The sequence below is a fragment of the Cherax quadricarinatus genome, chromosome 34 (assembly GCF_038502225.1).
Source record: "Cherax quadricarinatus isolate ZL_2023a chromosome 34, ASM3850222v1, whole genome shotgun sequence".
NCBI classification, from domain to species: Eukaryota; Metazoa; Arthropoda; class Malacostraca; order Decapoda; family Parastacidae; genus Cherax; species Cherax quadricarinatus.
In genome coordinates, this window is record NC_091325.1 from 11,083,128 (window position 1) to 11,102,845 (window position 19,718).

Genomic DNA, 19,718 nt, shown 5'->3' on the forward strand with positions numbered 1-19,718 from the left:
TAGTGGAAATGGTGGTAGTGGAAGTGGTGGTAGTGGAAGTGGTAGTAGAAATGGTGAGTGGTAGCGGTGTTGGTGTTGGTAGTAGTAAAGAAAGTAGTGGTGGTGGTAGTAGTAGGGTAGTGGTAGAGGTAGTGACGGTAATAGTGGGAGTGGTAGTGGTAGTAAAGTAGTGGTAGTTGGATAGTGGTAGTAGGGTAGTGGCAGTAGGGTAGTGGTAGAAGGGTAGTGGTAGTAGGGCAGTGGTAGAAGGGTAGTGGTAGTTTGGTAATGGTAGTATGGTAGTGGTAGTTGGGTAGTGGTAGTAGGGTAGTGGTAGTAGGGTAGTGGTAGAAGGGTAGTGGTAGCAGGGTAGTGGTAGCAGGGTAGTGGTAGAAGGGTAATGGTAGTTGGGTAGTGGTAGTAAGCTAGTGGTAGTAGGGTAGTGGTAGTTAGGTAGTGGTAGTTGAGTAGTGGTAGTATTGTAGTGGTGGTAGTTGGGTAGTGATAGCAGCGTAGTGATAGCAGCGTAGTGATAGTGGTAGTGGTGGCAGTGGAAGCAGTAGTGTAAGTGGTGAGTGGTACAGGTGGTGGCAGGGGTGGCAGAGGGTACTATAAAGAACGAGACAATTACACAGTAAAGTGAGACAGGCATAAACCCACTTCAGATTGGAAACAAAAAAATGATGTTGCCGTAGGATTTACTAACACCATACACCTTTCTGCTCCCCCTCCCCACCATCATCCTTACCCCTACCTCCTTCTCTAACCCCCCACCATCTTACCTCTTCTCGAGGCCCCCTTCCTACTCTTCCCTCTTGCCTCAACTCCACCCGTAGCTGCTATTAATGCAGGAAACTGTGCTTTTTGACACTGGCAGTCAGCCCAGAGGCCTGGAGCAAATTGCAGCATTAATGAATGCATTGTCGGCAGCCTTGGTATCTGTGACTCCCTTCCCAACCCTCTACTATTCCATGTCTCCTTACCCGCATTCTCCTCCCATTCCAAATCATCTCTGATTCTCATTCCACTTCCATTCTCACCTTATTTGCTCCCACTCTCCTCACATTCCCACTCTAGTTACATTCTTACTCTTCCCATCTCCACTCTCTTTTATTTTCCATTCCGTTTCCTTTCCCCTTTCTTTTTCTTTTATTTCATCTCTTGTCCCTTTCCTCCACCCCTTTCACCTCCTCTCCCTCCCTTCCTTCTCTCTCACTCCTCCTCCAGTTCTCCCTTCTCTCCCTCACCCCCCAGCAACGCCAACAAGGACGCCACGCCAATTATATACCAGGCAGTAATGACTATAATGATGGTGATTATGATGATGATGATTATGATAATAGCAGCTGCAGCGACGGTGACAGGTAGGTGTGTGTGACCTTACCTGTACCTCCACACTTATATATGACCACCCATGTATATATGTCCATCCATGTACAGTATATTTATTGACCCTTGAATATAATATATATATATATATATATATATATATATATATATATATATATATATATATATATATATATATATATATATATATATATATATATATATATATGTGTGTGTGTGTGTGTGTGTGTGTTTGTGTGTGTGTGTGTTTGTGTGTGTGTGTGTTAATAAACAGAAGAACTGATGGGGACCCGAGCCGTGTGCATAAAAGTTCCAGTGCTGTAACCACTTGGTCACAATAATTTCAAAAGAGTGATTTTTACAACCAGCATTTCTGTGATTTTGTTGTATCAGCGACACCAACTGTAACACAACTGTCTCATCACGAGGCACCCCTACACACATATGTCCTGTCGAATTGGAAAAACTTGCGATTTTGGCTTAAATAGCAACGTTCTTCTTGCCGAATAAGGCAAGCGGAAATTTGTGCATGCAATAATTTCACAAAAATCATTATGAACCTATCGAAAAAAATATATTTCATTGTGCTTGTTTATTATTAAATTATTGTAAACTTATCTGAAATATTTTTAGTTGGTTTTGGTTAAATTAAATTGCGCTTGTTATAATAAGGTTATGTAAGTTTTCTAAGGTTGTTTTGGTACAAAATTATTAATTTTTACATTAACCTGAATGAAAAAATATATCTTGAAACGAATAAGAGAAAATTTTATAAAGAACTTAATTTTAAATGAGTTCTTGCTAATTGTCCAGTTTTACCTATTCGGCATGATATATATATATATATATATATATATATATATATATATATATATATATATATATATATATATATATATATATCCAGAACAAGCAACATGGGGATGGAAATCTTTAGCTCAAGATCTTTCGCATCATTTTGCGTTCTCAGAAGCTGTGCAATGTTACAAATCTAGCAACTCAGACATGACATTGGTCGACACTCCTACCTTGCCTCTGAGAAAATTTTTCCTTCCAATCTGTTGCTTCAACACTGCATAGCTCCTGACGATGCACAAGAAAGCGAGAGATCTTGAGCTAAATGTTTCCATTCCCATGTAACTTATTCTGCAATGTTTGCAACTATGTTATATATATATATATATATATATATATATATATATATATATATATATATATATATATATATATATATATATATATATATATATATATATATATGCGTGCGCTTTGCTCAAATAAAGGTTTGTTCTTTTTGTTCTTTTGCGCGTTGAGAATTCCTTCAGCACATAGTATTCTCCCTAGCTTCATCCAGCCTCTCTGATAAACCCTATCCTTATCCACCCTTACGCCTCATCTGCCCTATGTGATAAACTAACCCTGATTTACCCTCTCAATCGCCGAATCGTAAAGTGTTTTTCTCCAATCTGCTCCCTCATTAATGCTTCAGTCTGATGTACACGCCTATTAACAGCCATGACCCACTGCCACAATCATTAAAAACTAGTTAATCTGATCCCAACCAGGTGATAGTAGGTGTGACTCGCCTGCTAATTTCATTCTTCGATAATTTGTTGACATGGTTCGTATTTATGCAAAGTCGGGCTTGCTTACCCAGGGATTATTTTTGTGGTGCTTAGTTTGGTTACCCAGGAAATGTTTATGAAGTGCTGGGGCTGGTTGTCCTGATAGTATTTCTGGTTGTCGGCTTCGGCTATCCAGGTAATACTTATGGTTTCGGGTTCAGCTGTCCAGGTAGTGTTTACGTTTCCGGGTTCAGTTGTTCAGGCAGTGCTTATGTTTCCGGGTTATGTTGCCTACTTAGTGCTTATGTTTCAAAGTTCTGTCGTACAGGTAGTGCTTACTTTTTTCGGGTAGTGTTTTTGATTGTCGGGTTTGGTTATCCAGGTAGTGTTCTTGGTTTCTGGGATCGATTATCCAGGCAGTGTTCATGGTTTTCGGGTTCGGTTATCGTGGCAGTTCATATGGTTTCTGAGTTATCCATGTAGTTTTCATGATTTCCGGGTTTTCCAGGCAGTTCACATGGTTTCCGGGATATCCAGGCACTTCTCATGGTTCCGGATACAGTTATCCAGGTACTGTTTCTGTTTGTCGGGTCCACTTGTCCAAGCTGCAATAATTTCTCCATCACTTTTATTTAGTAAATAATTCCTCTGTTTACACATTTCGCTCGATGGAATGCGTTCCTTCTGTTATGACTCTCCTAATCTGTTTGAAATTTTATTCAGATGTTGTTGTAGGTATATGATGTGTAGTTAAAACCAATAAGCACGAAGAAACGCACGCAAACACGCAAGCGTTTTAGTTCAATGGTAAGGGCGTTCAGCTCGCAACCAAAAGATCTATAGGTTCGAAAACCCGGGTAGGACACAAGAGGCAATATTTCAATGCCTGCTGCCCCCTAATCGTCTAGTAATAAATAGGTACCTGGGTGTTAGTCGACTGTTATAGGTCTCAATCCGTGGAGAAAAAATATTTAAAAGCCTAAGTAAATTGCTAATTATTCCCATATACTTAACAGACAAGTGAATAGTGAACAGCGAACAGACAACAGATAGTGAAGAGATTGAAGAAAGGAAAGCTGAAATGGAGGCAACTAAATCGAATCATGGGATACATAGGGATATGCAGAGGGAGAATGAAAGTTGAAGGGGAAACCTACGAAGCAAGAAGACAAGGGGAGAAAAATAGTTATTGAAAGCATCATGAAAGTAATAGAAGACATGACCCAGGGCTCTGGTGGCCTGGTGGTTAACGCTCTCGCTTCACACGGCGAGGGCCTGGGTTCGATTCCCAGCCAGAGTAGAAACATTGGACGTGTTTCTTTCAACCTGTTGTCTATGTTCCCCATCAGTAAAATGGGTACCTGGGTGTTAGTCGACTGGTGTGGGTCGCATCCTGGGACACTGACCTAAGGAGGCCTGGTCACAGACCAGGCCGCGGGGGCGTTGACCCCCGGAACTCTCTCCAGGTAAGCTGTCAAATTTTCTAAGAGTAGGGGGGTTTGCAAGAGGAAGAAACCAGCCCAAGTGATTTTCAAGGCAGGAACGACTCGAAACAGGATCCTGCAGAAGAAATCACGACTAAGGGACATGTTGATGTACTGGAGGGTGTATCTCAACCACAACAGAACATGAGAAGAAGGGCAGAAATTGAAAGAGAGGGTACAAAGACGAAAGGAGGAGAGAGAGGCAAAGATGGAGATGGACAGGAGAATTCAGACTCAGGAGGAAGATCAAATACAACCTCCCTCACAACCACCTACAGAAACCCTCCAACCCCAATGCAACCTAACATTCTAACCCAAAACCCACATTCCATACTCAATGCCCCCACCCACCTCATAACAAACTCCACTTTTACAGCAACCCCCCCATAGTTCCTTGTCAGGTCTCCCACTCCCCATCCCCAATGCATCCCCAGACCACAGTTTTAGAAAATGAAGTTAAAGGTTTGGTATACAAATGCAGATGGAATAACAAATAAATGTGAGGAGTGGCATGAAAGAATCAAGGAGACATCCCCAGCCATAATAGCACTCACAGAAACGAAACTCACCAAGTTGATAACAGATGCAATCTTTCCACCTGGATATCAGATCGTGAGGAAAGATAGAGCGGCACAGGGGGAGGAGTAGTTGCACTGCTCATTAAAAAATGGTCGGGATTTAAGGAAACAGAAGGAATAGATGGAATGGGCGAGAGACTACACAGTAGGAACAATCCAGTCTTGGGGCCCTAACGTGGTAATTGCAGTGATGTACAACCCACCACAGAACTGCAGGAGATAAAGAGAAGAATACAAAGAGAGCAACAGAGCAATGGTGGACACACTAGCCGAGGTGGCCAGAAGAGCTCTCATGGGTAGAGCAAAATTACTAGTTATGGGTGATTTCAATCACAAGGAAATTGACTGGGAAAAACCCGGAGCCCCATGGGGGTCCTGAAACATGAAGAGCCAAGATGATGGATGTGGTACTGGAAAATCTCATGCATCGAAATGTTAGGGACACTATCAGAGAGAGAGAGAGAAGAGGATGAACCAACAAGACTGGACCTAGTATTCACCTTGAGTAGTTGGGACATCGAGGATATCACGTACGAAAGGCCCCTTGAAGCTAGTGATCATGTGGTTCTGAGCTTTGAATAAATAGTTGAGCTGCAAGTAGAGAGGGTAGCAAGAATAGGATGGGAGAGAGAAACTACAAAAAGGGAACTACACAGGTATGAGGAACTTCCTGCAAGACGTTCAGTAGGAAAGAGAATCGGCAGGAAAACCAGTAAAAGAAATGATGGACTATGTGACAACAAAAGACAAGGAGGCAACAGAAATAATAGGAAGACCAGAACGAGTCCTTGGTTCACCCAAAAGTGTAGGGAGGCAAAAACTAAGTGCACTAGAGAAAGGAAAAAGTACAGAAGACAAAGGACCCAGGAAAATACAGAAATTAGCCGAAGAGCCAGAAACGAATATGCACAGATAAGAAGGGAGGCTCTGTGCCAATACGAAAATGCCATAGCATCGAAAGTCAAGTCTGACTCAAAGCTGTTGTATAGCTACATCAGGAAGAAAACAACAGTCAAGAAACAAGTAATCAGGCTGAGGAAGGAAAGTGGGGAGTTCAAAAGAAGTTTGTGAGGAGCTCAACATGAGATTTAAAGAAGTATTTACAGTGGAGACAGGAAGGACTCCAGGAAGTCAGAATAGGGAGGTACACCAACAAGGGATGCACCAACAAGTGCTGGATGTAATACACACAACCAAGGAGGAGGTGAAGAAGCTGCTGTGTGAACTTGATACCTCAAAAGCAATGGCACCCGATATCTCTCCGTGAGTCCTTAGTCCAACACATCCATTGAAACTGGGCAACTACCTGAGGTATGGAAGATCACATACGTAGTCCAAATTTTTAAGAAAAGAGACAGATGCGAGGCATTAAACTACAGACCTGTGTCACTGATGTGTATAGTATGCAAAGTCATGGAGAAGATTATCAGGAGGAGAGTGGTGGAGCACCTAGAAAGAAACAAGCTTATAAACGACAACCAGCACATTTTCAAAGAATGAAAATTCTGTGTCGCAAACCTACTGGAGTTTTATGACAAAAGTACAGGAAATAAGACACGAAAGAAAGGGGTGGATAAATTGCATTTTCTTCGACACAGTTTATCACAAGAGGTTAATGCAAAAGCTAAAGGATCAGGCACAAATAACAGGAAAGGCACTGCAATGGATCAGAGAATAACTGACAGGGAGGCAACAACAAGTCATGGTACGTGACGAGGTCTCAGAGTGGGCGCCTGTGACGAGCAGGGTTCCACAGGGGTCAGTCCTAGGACCTGTGCTGTTTTTGGTATATGTGAATGATATGACGGAAGTGTGCCTCTTTGCAGATGATGTGAAGTTAATGAAGAGAATTAATCGGAAAAAGATCAGGCAGCACTACAAAGAGACCTGGACAGGCTACAAGCCTGATCCAGCAACTGGCTCCTTGAATTTAACCCCGCCAAATGCAAAGTCGTGAAGATCAGGGAAGGGCAAAGAAGACCCCAGACAGAGTATAGTTTACGTGGCCAAAAACTGTAAATCTCACTCAAGGACAAAGATCTTGGGGTGAATATAATACCGAGCACATCTCCTAAGGCGTACATCAATCAAATAATTGCTGCAGCATATGGGCGCCTGGCAAACCTAAGAATAGCGTTCCGATACCTCAGTAAGGAACCGTTCAAGACTCTGTACTCCATGTACGTCAGGCCCATATTGGAGTATGCAGCACCAGTTTGGAATTTACACCTGGTAAAGCACGTCAAGAAATCAGAGAAAGTGCAAAGGTTTGCAACAAGACTAGTCCCAGAACTAAGGGGATTTCCTTTCGAAGAAAGGTTAAGGGAAATCGGCCTGACGACACTGGAGGGCAAGAGGGTTAGGGGAGACTTGATAACGACTTATAAAATTCTGCGAAGAACTGACAAGGTGGACAAAGACAGAATGTTCCAAAGATGGGATACAGAAACAAGCGGTCACAATAGGAGGTCGAAGATTCCGACGAGTCAAATTGATGTTAGGAAGTATTTCTTCAGTCATAGAGTTGTCAGGAAGTGGGATAGCTTAGAAAGTGACGCAGTGGAGGCAGGAACCATACATAGTTTTTAGATGAGGTTAGATAAAGCTCATGGAGCAGGGAGAGAGAGGGCTTAGTAGCGATCACTGAAGTGGCTGGGCCAGGAGTTATAAATCGACCCCTTCAACCACGATTTGGTGAATACAATCAGGTGAGCACTTAAAATACTGAGAGAAATTGACAAGGTGGATAGGGACAGTATGTCTTAGCAACAAGAGATCACGACTGGAAGTTGAAAACTCACATGAGTCACGGGAATGTATTTCTTGTGTCATAGAGTTGTCAGGAAGTGGAAGAATCTGAAGAGTGATGTAGGGGAGGGAGGTTCTATATATAGCTTTAAGAAGACATAGGATAAAGCTCATGGAGAAGGGAGACAGTGGACCTAGTAGCGATCAGCGAAGAGGCGAGGCCAGGAGCTATGAATCGACCCCCGCAACCTCAACTAGGTGAGTACAACTAGGTGAGTACACACGTGCTCATATACAACAGGCCTAGTGTCTAATCGACATGTGCCTAGGACAAAATGGTAACTAACACACACACACACACACACACACACACACACACACACACACACACACACACACACACACACACACACACACACACACACACACACACACACACACACACATACACACACACACACACACACACACACACACACACACACACGCACGCACGCACGCATATACAACAGGCCTAGTGTCTAATCGACATGTGCCTAGGACAAAATGGTAACACACACACACACACACACACACACACACACACACACACACACACACACACACACACACACACACGCGCGCACGCACGCACGCACGCATATACAACAGGCCTAGTGTCTAATCGACATGTGCCTAGGACAAAATGGTAACTAACACACACACACACACACACACTCACACACGTGCTCATATACAACAGGCCTAGTGTCTAATCGACATGTGCCTAGGACAAAATGGTAACTAACACACACACACACACACACGCACGCACGCACGCACGCATATACAACAGGCCTAGTGTCTAATCGACATGTGCCTAGGACAAAATGGTAACTAACACACACACACACACACACACACTCACACACGTGCTCATATACAACAGGCCTAGTGTCTAATCGACATGTGCCTAGGACAAAATGGTAACTAACACACACACACACACACACACACACACACACACACACACACACACACACACACACACTACAGTATTCCAAAAAGTTTCGTATCGTTCCTCTGTACAATCTTGTAATTTCGGGATGTTATCCTGAACATAATAACCAGCTTCTTCATGAATTTCCAATACGAGTGTGACATTTAGCAAGTTAATTATCGACATCATCAGATGCTTGAATTAAGGCCATGTTGCATAGCCAAGATGTGTCCCTCAAGAATGTTAAGTAGACGCATAGTAAGCATTCTAAATAACAATGTTTTTGCAGAGTTGCAGGTAGTTACCTAATTAATGGGTGTACTTTGCATAAATTGCAAATCGTATTAAAATTCATATATGTCTGAGTTTATGTATTTATGCATTACCGTGTTTGTGTAAGAATATATTTGTGTAAGTATGTATGTATATATATATATATATATATATATATATATATATATATATATATATATATATATATATATATATATATATATATATATATATATATACATATATATATATATATATATATATATATGTGGCCCGAAAAAAGAAAAATTTTCATCTTTCATTCCATCACTGTCTTGCCAGAGGCGCACTTACACTACAGTTATAAAACTGCAACATTAACACCCCTCCTTCAGAGTGTAGACACACATACACATACGAAGAGGCGGGGCCAGGAGCTGTGACTCGACCCCTGCAACCACAAATAGGTGAGTACAAATAGGTGAGTACATACACACACACACACACACACACCCACACAAACACACACACACACACACACACACACACACACACACACACACACACACACACACACACACACACACACACACACACATACAACACTGCGACTAGCCAAGGACTCGAACCCATGCTGCTTTGGCCTACCTCATGGTGGGCGAAAACTCATTACGCCTTAATCCCACCATGAGGCAGGCCAAAGCAGCATGGGTTCGAGTCCTTCCTTGGCTAGTCGCATTGTTATTGACCAATACCACTTGTTCGTGGGCACAATAATATCTGTGTGTGTGTGTGTGTTTATGGATATGTAGGCATGTTTCGTACCTATGTATGTATGAATGTATGTATGAATGTATGTATACATGTATGTATGAATATACGTTATGTATGTATGTATGTATGTCTGTAATATGTGTACGGGACAAACAATGAAAACAATAATATTTTAGATGCCAGCCTTGATTTACATTTCTACCTGCTCAATATGACTTGCTATTGCACCTGCACTGATGGACGGAGCATTAATTAAATTCTGTGTCTTGGAGGTGTCGTAATTACTACTTCTTGAAGAGAATGGACCAGAGGTATTGTGTGTTGACCTTACACACGCAGACTTAACATGCACACACACACACACGTACGCTCGCACGCGCTTGAAACATTATACACACACACACACACACACATACACACACACACACACACACACACATACACACACACACACACACACACACACACACACACACACACACACACACTCAGAAGTGTCCCTACTCGCAGATGATGTGAAGTTAATGAGGAGAATTAAATCAGATGAGGATCAGGCAGACTTCAAAGAGACCTCGACAGGCTGGACACCTAGTCCAGCAACTGACTTCTCGAATTTAACCCCGCCAAATGCAAAGTCGTGAAGATCGGGGAAGGGCAAAGAAGACCGCAGAGGGAGTGTAGGCTAGAGGGCCAAAGACTGCAAACCTCACTCAAGGAGAAAGATCTTGGGGTGAGTGTAACACCGAGCACGTCTCCGGAAACACACATCAACCAGATAACTGCTGCAGCATATGGGCACCTGGCAGACCTGAGAACAGCGTTCCGATACCTTAGTAAGGAATCGTTCAAGACACTGTGTACCGTGTACGTCAGGCCCATATTGGAGTATGCAGCACCTGTTTGGAACCTGCACTTGATGAAGCACGTCAAGATATTAGAGAAAGTGCAAAGGTTTGCGACAAGGTTAGTTCCAGAGCTAAGTGGAATGTCCTACGAAGAAAGGTTAAGGGAAATCGGCCTGACGACACTGGAGGACAGGAGGATTAGGGGAGACATGATAACGGCATACAAAATACTGCGTGGAATAGACAAGATGGACAGAGGCAGGATGTTCCAGAGAGAGGACACAGAAACAAGGGGTCAAAATTGTAAGTTGAAGACCCAGATGAGTCAAAGGGATGTTAGGAAATATTTCTTCAGTCATAGAGTAGTCAGGAAGTGGAATAGTCTAACAAATGAGGTAGTGGATATAGGAACCATACGTAGCTTTAAGATGAGGTATAATAAAGCTCAGGGAGCAGAGAGAGAGAGGACTTAGTAGCATTCAGTGAAGAGGCGGGGCAAGGAACTGAGTCTCGACCCCTGCAACCACAATTAGGTGTGTACAATTAGGGGAGTACACACACACACACACAGGATGTTCCAGAGATGGGACACAGCAATGAGGGGTCAGAGTTGGAAGCTGAAGTCTCAGATGAAACACAGGGATGTTAGGAAGTATTTTTTCAGTCACAGAATTGTCAGGAAGTGGAATAGCCTGGGTAGTGATGTAGTGGAGGCAGGATCCATACATAGCTTTAAGAAGAGGCATGATAAAGCTCACGGAGCGGGAAGAGTGACCGGGTAGCGGCCAGGTGACGAGGCTGGGCCAGGAGGTGTGACTCGACCCCCACAATCACAACTAGGTGAGTACAACTAGGTGAGTACAACTAGGTGAGTACACACACACACACACACACACACACACACACTAGGTTACTAGGTGAGTACACTACACTACACTGAACGGTAGTTTAACAAATCCAAGAGTAGCTTTCATCAATCTCAATAATCACGACCCTTCATACGATATATGTTAGGCACATCTTAAAGTATGCAGCAGCAGCACGTAACACACTCCTGATAAACAATGTTAAGAAGCTGGAGAAAGTTATGAAGTAAGAAAATGAGACTAGTTCCAGAGCTAAGGGAAATGATCAATGAGAGAGGGAGAAACTGAACCTGACAGCATTAGAGAATAGAAAATCCATAGAAAATTTAATAATGAACACTGAAATACTAGGAGAACTTGATAAGGTGAGCAGGAATAGACTGCTGGAGAGGTGATACACGAGTACACATGGCCACAGCAGGATGTCACAGACGGTGATGAGTAACAGCGGAGTGAAATGAAATGGACAAAGAATTACTGGAGGCAGACTCCATACATAGGGCAGGAATAGACAAGTGAAAAATGGCATGGTGTTATGGACAAAATGTGGGAAAAGACACTTATGTACAGTTCAGGACGTTTATTAGAGGAAACGTTTCGCTACGAATGACTTCTTAGGATTGAAGAAGTCATTCGTGACTGAAAGAAATGTTTCTTCTAATAAATGTCCTGAACAGTAGACAGGTGTCTTTTTCCACAAACCACCAAGTGTCAAGTGAAGGAGAGCCAGGAGCTAAGAATCTACTTCTGCAGCCATAAACAGGTGAGTACAAAGAGATAAGTACATAGGACTCCTATACTATATTACACACAGTGCCTCGTGTGTAATTCCATTGTTAAACATGTGCTGGGATGTATCATAAAGCAAGGTTATATTCATCAGCCAAGGTTTGTATAAACAAAATGGCAAGAATCAAATTGATTACAAATAAGTGAAATGTTATTTATCATTTTCTACAGAGACTTGATCTGTGTGTGTGTGTGTGTGTGTGTGTGTGTGTGTGTGTGTGTGTGTGTGTGTGTGTGTGTGTGTACCCCCACGCTCTCCTGTGCTTGCGCCCGTGAGCGCACATGCACGAATGAGCGCCAGTCGACAGATTTTGTTCCACCGATATCTCTGAAACCAGTCAAGCAAATTTAATGCAATTTGGCATGATGATTATAAGGGGCCAAGTCTAGAGCTGATTCGATTTTGGTGAGTTTAGCTTGCATATTATTGGGTAATTTGCATAATTATTCAAATGCATACGGGGACTCCACTCAAGCATTACTTTTATTTCTAATTGCAATGACCAGACGGAATTAACATTTTCTGAGCAAAGTTAATACATTAAAGTTTCTACGAAATATCCTAGGATTATTTTAATTTTCATTTAGCGATAGACACAATACACGCACGTAATGATAACGAGAAGTATACACAATATCTACCAAACAGATAGAAGGCCACGATACAAAAAAATATGCCCAGGATAGGCCCAAGATAGAAATTAGATACTTTAATCACATCGACACCATGCCTAACCCTTCTAGGGTAGGGTAGGTGCCCGAGCCTTTAGCTCATAAGACTGTCATTCCCATTTGCCCCCTTGGGGCGGGGATGGCAGACCAGAGAGGCCTAGCTTGTGGCTAGGCCTGGGGACAGTTGGTCCCAAAGATGAGGAGGTGCTTGTGCCTCCTCCCATGGGAGACTTAGGTCTCAGACACTCCCTAAAGAGGGAGCCAAGGCCGGGCCACCACTTGGAAAAGGCCCGGGCCGGGAGAATACCGGCGAATGTTTAATAAAAAAGATACTTTAAGTTTTTTTTTTTATTCCTTGGAACATACAAATTAAAAGGGGTAAATTGAAGCTTGGTGAATATGTTACGAAAATTCTTGAAATGAAGTAGACGAGGATATAATCCTGAATGATGTGATTAAAACACAACAGCTTGGAAAAAAAATGGATGAAAGAACCACCACACCAAATTTCCACCCGGCTACCAGCATACTTCCACCCGGCTACCAGCATACTTCCACCCGGCTACCAGCATACTTCCACCCGGCTACCAGCATACTTCCACCCGGCTACCAGCATACTTCCACCCGGCTACCAGCATACTTCCACCCGGCTACCAGCATACTTCCACCCGGCTACCAGCATACTTCCACCCGGCTACCAGCATACTTCCACCCGGCTACCAGCATACTTCCACCCGGCTACCAGCATACTTCCACCCGGCTACCAGCATACTTCCACCCGGCTACCAACATACTTCCACCCGGCTACCAGCATACTTCCACCCGGCTACCAGCATACTTCCACCCGGCTACCAGCATACTTCCACCCGGCTACCAGCATACTTCCACCCGGCTACCAGCATACTTCCACCCGGCTACCAGCATACTTCCACCCGGCTACCAGCATACTTCCACCCGGCTACCAGCATACTTCCACCCGGCTACCAGCATACTTCCACCCGGCTACCAGCATACTTCCACCCGGCTACCAGCATACTTTCACCCGGCTACCAGCATACTTTCACCCGGCTACCAGCATACTTCCACCCGGCTACCAGCATACTTCCACCCGGCTACCAGCATACTTCCACCCGGCTACCAGCATACTTCCACCCGGCTACCAGCATACTTCCACCCGGCTACCAGCATACTTCCACCCGGCTTCCAGCATACTTCCACCCGGCTACCAGCATACTTCCACCCGGCTTCCAGCATACTTCCACCCGGCTACCAGCATACTTCCACCCGGCTACCAGCATACTTCTACCCGGCTACCAGCATACTTCCACCCGGCTACCAGCATACTTCCACCCGGCTACCAGCATACTTCCACCCAGCTACCAGCACACGTCCACCCCGCTACCAGCACACTTCCACCCAGCTACCAGCACACTTCCAGCCCGCTACCAGCACACGTCCACCCCGCTACCAGCACACTTCCACCCCGCTACCAGCACACGTCCACCCCGCTACCAGCACACTTCCACCCAGCTACCAGCACACTTCCACCCCGCTACCAGCACACGTCCACCCCGCTACCAGCACACGTCCACCCCGCTACCAGCACACTTCCACCCAGCTACCAGCACACTTCCACCCCGCTACCAGCACACGTCCACCCCGCTACCAGCACACGTTCACCCCGCTACCAGCACACTTCCACCCCGCTATCAACACACCCGACAATCAACACACCCCGACCATCTACCTTACTATCAACACGTCTACATTTATATCAGTCCCCTCTTCCTCCACGTCAAATCCTCACCCTCCACTATCATTGTTAGAGATAAGCAAATTATAAAAAAAATCACGTGCACATTAATTTTGATCGTAGAACCGAGTGAAGAAAATGCGAGACCAGCTGAATTATTTATCATGTATATCAGAGAGAGAGATATAAAATAAGCGTTTATGCAAAAAAAAAAAAAAAAAAAAAAAAAAAACCAGAAATATAGCAACTTTACTAAGAAAAGAGAAAATTCGGAATACGAATAAACCAAATGAGAATAAAAAAAAATGTCATTATTGAAAATAGGAAGAGCCCTAGTTTTCTTCTTGTTAGGGAGTCTGATCATGAGGCTAAACGACTATTGCTTTCGTTGTAATTATTAATCAGGCGACTTGTAGTTAAAGCTAACCAGTTCTGAGGTGTGGGTCATTATGTCAGCCGTAGTGACGGTCTTCGTTTTTTTAAATGTTCACTCACACACACACACACACACACACACACACACACACATATATATATATATATATATATATATATATATATATATATATATATATATATATATATATATATATATATATATAACAGTGGAAAATAAGCAGGGAAACCTGAAAGCTTTCATGTGCTTACAAGACACATCTTCAGAAAAATAAGGAGAGGTAAGAGAAGCGCATTTTTTATGCTTTTAAGCTCATACCTAACGCAGGTACCAATCAAGTGATTTGATGCCTCAGAATTTCATTTGAAATTATGTAAATTTAATTAGTAACAGAATAAACAAGATGGGGAAATTGTTCAGTGAACATATGGAAAGAATGTCCGGCAGTCATTATGGAAGAAATCACAATGAAGTGCATGACTGCAATTAAAAAAAATACCACAGTGAAAAAATAAATAGGAAAACCTGAGTGCTTTATATCCCTCCCTCTCTCGTTTCTCTCCCTCTCTCTGTGTTTCTGTCTTTGTTTGTTTGCCTGTCTGTCTGTCTGTCTGTCTTTCTCTCTCTCTCTCTCTCTCTCTCTCTCTCTTTCTCTCTCTCACTATGGATGTAAAGAACTTATATAATGAAATTTCTATGTATATTGTTCAAGTCACTTAGTAACTTTGAGTATTAGCATAATCTAATTATTTACATTAGTATTTAAGTGAATTACTTGATTTAATGTTTAGGCGATGAGCTCATCTTATACTTCTCGAAGGACTAATTAGCAGCATTTATAATGAGTTAATTTGACGAAAAATTTAGTAAATTTGCAATTAGTCAATTTGATGCGTTTGTAGACTGTTGCGTAGGTGTGCTGATTAAACATTTGATTACTAACGAGCTAAAAACTGGTCATGCTAGTTAGCAAACTAACAACAGAGTTGATAAACCATATAATTCAAAGGAATAACTTGGTGCTTAGTTGATTATCTGAATAGTTAACAAGTTACTTAAACATGAACTTGACTTATTAACTCAGAGATTAATAATTTACCCAGGTATTAAATTCAGATATATGATAAGTGCCTAATTTTATTGGGCATTTTTAATAATTATTAGCAAGAGAGAAACTAAAGATTTTGTACAACTGATTAAGAAATATTTGAATTAATAGTTACACATTTACTTAATTAGCAATTAAATAATCACGTGACTGTTTAGATATAGTTAACATGCTAGCTGATTAGTAATTTTTACAATTAGTTATAAGGTAACTAGAAAATTTACGTGTTAATTCAATGGACAATATGAAAGTTAATAATATGCTAACATTTACTGCAAAATATTACTCGTCCGACGAGAGATCTATACAGAGCGAAACGTTGTCCCAATAAAAGATTGTCCTACAACGTTTCTTTTCTTTAATATTGTTGACAGTACACCATTTGCACTGAAGGTAAATGAAAAGATGTTAATTTATTTTCGTTTCATTAACCCAGGAGGGTTAATAACTTTACATAACCCAAGAAAGTCCAGCAGTGTGGCTTTTTATATTTAGGTTCTTGGATCCTTTCTCTCAGAAGCAACCTAGAATAGTCGACCATTTCCTGCTGGGCAAGTTAGGGAAGCAGGTTTGTGGAGATCTGCCTATATAGCTCACACCTTCCAAGATAAGTAGTTGGTGAATTGGTTGTTCGAAGATGAGTGTGTATTTTGAATGATGGGATGAGTGATAATGGGCTGTTAGGTGGAGAGGAATTCTTGGTGAGATGATAGTTGATGAAGGGATGATGGATGAGTGGAGGGTTCCACAGTAGCGAGGTTGGGTGCTGAATCCATTGGGTAGGCCTGAAATATTCATAATTTTGTTCCAATTGTTTGGTGAGGGCGAGCACCGCGGGGCGCGAGGCTCGAATGACGCATTAGAGGGCGATGAATCATTCAGAGGCCAGCGTCGCCAACCCATCTAGAATTCACATAACTCTTGCCTAATTAGCATACACATGCAATTTTATTTAAGAAGATCCAATTATAGGTCATTATCCTCGTGTCCATTACAGCAATTGTGATGCATGCGACTGTCTGGCCAGTGATGGCCGGTCTACGGTCGTTGATGAATGTTGCAGAGAAACGACTGTCACGACACCACCACCACCACGACACAAGTCGCTGTTGCTCCTCCTGCCACCGCCACTGCTGACACTGCTGCCACCACCACTTGCGTATCTGCCGCCGGCGAAGCTGTTGCTGTCTGTCTACCCTACTCATCCTGCCTTCATTCTTCACCTGTCTTCATCTTTCTCTTTTGTCTTTGTCCATCTCTTTGCAGGCATTATTATTTGTCTTCCTCTGCGTGTGTCTGTTGACTTATTTGCCAATCCTCACTTTTATTTAATAATCACTTTCCCACTACGATCACTATATTAGAGCGGAACGACACACACTTCCAAAGTAATCCATTTACACCTATAAAACACATACCTCTAAGACTACACAGTCACACCTCCAAAACCACAATTTCAATTTTAAAACCAACAAATTATTTCTTTAATATGTCACGTATCTAAAGCGACATGATTATAAAACAAGCCCCGAGAACGACACACCTCTAAAGAAATTTTTCCATCGAAACGAAACACTTGGAAAGCGACAGGTCTTAATGAGCCCGAAACGACAAAGACACGAACACCATCCGGATATTTAAGGAAAGATGCCATTACTCCTTTATCCTTAAGACACAGGAGCTAGCGTTTCGGACATTTTATGGAAACGTTTCAGTTCCATAACCGAGACTTTCCGAATATAATATGTCCTAGGTGCTTTTTACATGTGTTTTGAAACACAAATCGTGGTATTACATACGAGTTTCTTACTGATAGTTACTAAATGTTATGACAACTCGAGGACGTTGTCCTATAGAACGGCCTAATGACTTCCCTGTTTATTATAACTGTAGAGGTCATTGTAATTAGTCTACGAGGTCGCTGAGATGAAAGTCTACGAGGTCTTTGTCGTTCTAAGGCTACGAGGTCACTGAGTTGTATGTTTACGAGGTTCCATAGTATTATAACTATCCAAGATCACTATGTTATACAAACTCATACACACACACACCTATGTCTTTCGTTACTAATTAAAAAAGATCCTCTCAAAATGACTATACGACAGCTAACGTATTAAAGGACATCTTGTATTCTACACAGAGACTCGTTTGCTAAATGACACCTTGTATTCTACACGGCGACACCTGTACTAAACGCCATATTACATTTTATACAATGGAGCAGTAATTAAATGTTACCTTCTTGTATATACATGGCCTGTTGAACGTCACTATTGTATATAATAAAGATCAGTCTCCCCATCAAGGAGATGGGGTGATGCCTTGATGCTGATGAAAGGCTCTTGATACGATGAACTAGAACTACCCCTATCTCCATGGGTCAACTTGATTATCTTTCATTTCCCATGCGCTGAATTACTTAATTTAGAGCTCACAAGCTTATTTTTGTATACAGATGGTTAAAACCTTTCCCTTTTCCACACTTAACTGCATCTGCCAAATTCCTCACCAGACTAAGGTACTGACTACCTTCTATCAAGGCTGATGGTCCTATCACCTCAAAAAATTCCTCTCCACTTCGTCTGTCTCTAGTGGTATATTCTCCTGTATTCAACTGAAGAGGCCTACTGTGCAGGCGGAACTTCTCGGCATGTGCTTTATTCATCATTAGCATTTCCAAATCAACCTGAAGCTCGTTTTTACTTTTCTGGAAGGAAGGACTCACGACCCAGCACATCCTCACCACCACTCACAGTGTGGTGCCCACTATTAAATTCACATTAGAAGAAGAAGAAGCAAAGCAATCGACTACTGTTCTTAGACGCCATAATGCATACAGGTGAGTACAGACTTGCATTATTTTATCCATTACAGATTTGGCACTTTCTAAGGAACGTAATACTGAAGACCAGACTAAGTAACATGTCTGCCGCTCATTGTCTTGCAGGCTGTCTGAACTCAACAAAAGGTACGGCAATAAAAGACACATATGGCTGGCCGAGCGGGGAATAACATGGGCCCCGTCAGAATTAATCAGAATAATAACTGAGAGATGCGCTGACTGACTGCTTAAACGACTGTGTGATTGACTGACTGATATAAGATGAGACTGAAACTGACAGCAAATACGAAATAAAATATGAAGATACATGTAAAGAGAGAGAGAGAGAGAGGAAAAAGGAAAAAAAAAACACTAGGGACAGGTGGAAAGTGCGAGAGAAAATGAAGGAGAAGGAATTACGTAGGGAGGAAATAAGCGAGAGACGATGAAGAGGAGATCGAATGAGGGAGATTGGAAGAGGGAGAAAAAACAGAGAGCGAGGCGGAGGGGGTGAGAGAGGGAGGAGCGAGGGCAGCGAGGGAGAGTCACTGAGGGAGAGAGGGAGGAGGGAGAGGGCTTTAAATGCATGTGAAAGAGAGATTACGGGGTAGAAGAAACCATGAAAGACCAGGAGGCGTAGAGGGGAAGGGAAAAGGGAAGAGAGGGCTAGAGATGGGTGAGTGAGAGAGATTAAGGGGAGAGTTTAAGAGAGAACGGAAATGAGAGGGGAAGGGAGGGTGTAACACAGGGAGTAGTGG

The 19,718-nt window shown here is 42.6% G+C and overlaps 1 protein-coding gene across 10 annotated transcripts in view; it reads right to left on the reverse strand.

Annotated features, from left to right (window-relative positions):
* pdm3 (pou domain motif 3) overlaps positions 1-19,718 on the reverse strand; it is a 1,342,109-nt gene that overhangs the window by 45,069 nt on the left and 1,277,322 nt on the right. The gene's annotated exons all lie outside the window — the stretch shown is intronic.